Source organism: Diabrotica undecimpunctata, chromosome 2, assembly GCF_040954645.1.
Source record: "Diabrotica undecimpunctata isolate CICGRU chromosome 2, icDiaUnde3, whole genome shotgun sequence".
NCBI lineage: Eukaryota > Metazoa > Arthropoda > Insecta > Coleoptera > Chrysomelidae > Diabrotica > Diabrotica undecimpunctata.
In genome coordinates this window covers 33728298-33731729 of record NC_092804.1, presented here as the reverse complement: position 1 = coordinate 33731729, position 3432 = coordinate 33728298, and positions in this window count along the sequence as shown.

The following is a 3432-nucleotide window of genomic DNA, read 5'->3' as shown; positions in this document are numbered from 1 at the left end:
ACACTGAACGCCAGAAAAACAAATACGAACGCTTAACCAAACATAAGGAGGTAGAATCAAAACAAAACACAGAAAGAACAGTGGTCAATCTTTCAGATAAAGTTTTAACTTCAGCTGAAACATCATTGTTAGCCAAAGGGGGAAATTTTGCGATTGTGCCTAAAGTTATACCCAAAGAAGACATCATCGCTAATATAGAGTCTGCGATCCGCAACTTACCAATCGAAGCAGCTGAAGAAATAAGGACAGAATCAGCAAGAATTTTGCATAAAGCTAAGACACCGAAAAATAATTTGAGCCACCAAGAAATACGTGCCATAAAATCGTTAAACGCAGACAAAGATGTTGTAATTTTACCAGCAGACAAGGGAAACGCCACGATCGTAATGAAGACAGCCGACTACAAAACGAAAATACAAAATCTTCTAGATCCTGCGGTTTATAAGAAACTTAAAAAAGATCCCACAGCAGTCACCCTACGGAAAATCAACAGACTTATTAAATCTTCGTCCATACCAGAGGAGATAAAGCCAAGAATATGCAACAGCGAAGCAGTCCCACCACGCTTGTATGGCTTGCCGAAAATACACAAAGACGATGTACCTCTCCGCCCTATTGTGAGCTCCATAGGATCTCCGTCTTACAGCCTTGCAAAACATCTGGCCGATATTTTACAACCACATATAGGAAAAAACGATGCCTTTGTAAAAGACTCCGCCCATTTTATTGAGAAGATCAAAGGAATAACTTTGCAGGAATCTGACATTCTTGTTAGTTTTGATGTGGTCTCCCTATTTACAAGAGTCCCCCTAGAAGACGTTCTGAATTTAATTGAGGGACTAGTTTCCAAGGATATGGTGGAATTATACCGTATTTGCCTAACTACCACATACTTTTCATGGGAAGACCAAATTTATGAACAGATGGATGGAGTAGCAATGGGAAGCCCACTAAGCCCGGTCGTAGCCAACCTTTTCATGGAGCATTTAGAGAAGAAGATAATGGACTCAGCATACAAGCCTAGGGTATGGTTCAGATACGTTGATGACACCTTTGTGATTTGGGGTCACGGAGCAGAAAAACTAAACGATTTCCTGGCTTATATAAATACACTACATCCAAATATTCAATTTACGATGGAAACAGAAAAAGCTCAACAACTAGCGTTCCTGGATGTATTAGTAAATCGAAAGGAAGGTCACTTAGGACATAAAGTGTATCGAAAACCTACACACACAGACAGATACCTAAACAGGAACTCAAATCATCATCCTAGCCAAAAACAAGGTATCATCAAAACTTTGGCAGAGAGGGCGAAGAGAATTTGTGAACCACAACATCTCCAAAGTGAACTTCTTTATATTGAAAAAGCGCTCACCTCTAATGGGTACACCAGAAGAGAAATACACAAGGCGATGAACAACGTATCTAGAAGAAGGGACGAAGAAACAGAATGTAAAGGGAAAGCGTTCTTGCCCTATATATCGGGGGTAACGGACAGAATTGGGCGAATACTCAAGAAAGCCAACATAAAGACCATCTTCAGACCTACAAAGAAGATCAAGGATTGTTTAAGATCGGTAAAAGACAAACGCGACCCATTAGCAACGGCCGGAGTATACCGAATACCATGCACATGTGGAATGGTATATGTGGGAACCACAAAAAGACACACCAACACCAGGATAAATGAACATAAAAGCCATTGTCGTTTAGGACATATCGACAAATCTGCCGTTGCCGAACACGCTTTGGGAAGCGGAGAACATCGAATACTATTTGAAGAAACACAGATGCTGGACAAAACTTCACAGTACTACCCACGGTTATATCGGGAAGCGGTGGAAATATACAAGCACCCAAACAATTTCAATAGGATAGAAGAAGGACTAAAAATCAACAAAACATGGATACCAGTATTAAAATCCACAAACGCCCTTCCCGCCAAACACGGAGATAGAAAAGCTACTATAAACAACGACACGCCCCCTCAAGCCGAAACCAGTGGAGGGGAGGCGAGTGGGAATTATAAATATTGCCTCCGTAGTACAACGCGTCGTCAGTTTCTGCTTACAAGCGAAGCATCAACATCTCCAGAAGATGCCAACCCCTAGTGTTGGCGAAACGTCGAGAACAAATCTCAACAGAAGACAACGGCCCAACAGCCCGAATAAACAGTTTAATAAGTTATACTTTTATTTATTTAGAATACTGAAATCTACGTTCAATCTTCGAAAGTGAGTCAAAGTCACCCGAAATTACGGTAAGCTATTTTAAACACGTTTTAGAACAAGACAGCTTACGAAAACATCCACCTGCAGACGAAATTCATAATAATTAGTTTACTCTTTCAACAACAATACTAGTAAAATAAACAGGTACCCATGTTTTCCTGTTTATCGACACGATATAAATAAATATAAATAGTCACAAAAACGAATAGAAATAAGGACCAGTTTTTTTTAAGCTTTTGTATGAATTTCTTTCAGATATTCGAAGTAATTTATTATGTGCAGCCTATTTCTTTTAATTTCTGGAGACTTTTTTGTTTTTGACTTGGTTTTATGTAATTTTAGAAGACTACGGGACGTAGCTGCTCTTCTTTTTCAAGGCAAATAATGTTTTTTTTATGCAATTTTTTTATATGCGCTTTTCTGTGGAACGTATCCACCGCATAAAACGAGACCTTACTTGTAAGGTAGTATATTTACAGAAGTCTCGTTTCTATAATATAAAAATGAATCGCAAAATGTGTTGGTAAGCGCATAACTCAACAACCCATGGGCCAATCTTAACAATTCTTTTTTAAAATGTTCCTTGAAGTCTAAGAATGGTTTTTACGGCGAGAAAAATTCTAATAATTTTCGGGAAAACCCTAAAACAGCCCTTTTCATTTTTCCTATACAAATATTTTCGGAGCGGTCTGTTCGGTCCGGTGAACACTTTGAAAGAATTAATTCAAACAAATCTTCCACTATTAAAATGAACAACAGAAGTATGTATTTGATACACTTATAAAAGTAACAAATGATAAAAGAGGAGGGATTTACTTCTTAGATGCACCTTTTGGTACAGGAAAAACTTTTTTGATTTCATTGATATTAGCAACAATTCACTCTCAAAATAAAATTACACTTGCACTCGCTTCGTCGGAATTCGCAGCAACTTTGCTTGAAGGTCGTCGAATAGCCCATTCAGCACTAAAATTGCCATTAAATATGCAAAGCAACGAAACTCCTACCTGCAACATTTCGAAGAACTGTGCAATGGCAAAGGTTTTGCAGTTTTCTGAATTGATTGTTTGGGATGAATGCACGATGGAACATAAAAACTCTGTGGAGGCTTTAGATAGAACCTTACAAGATCTACATAGCAATCATAACCCATTTGGTGGTGCAATGATTTTATTAGCAGGAGATTTTCGTCAAACAT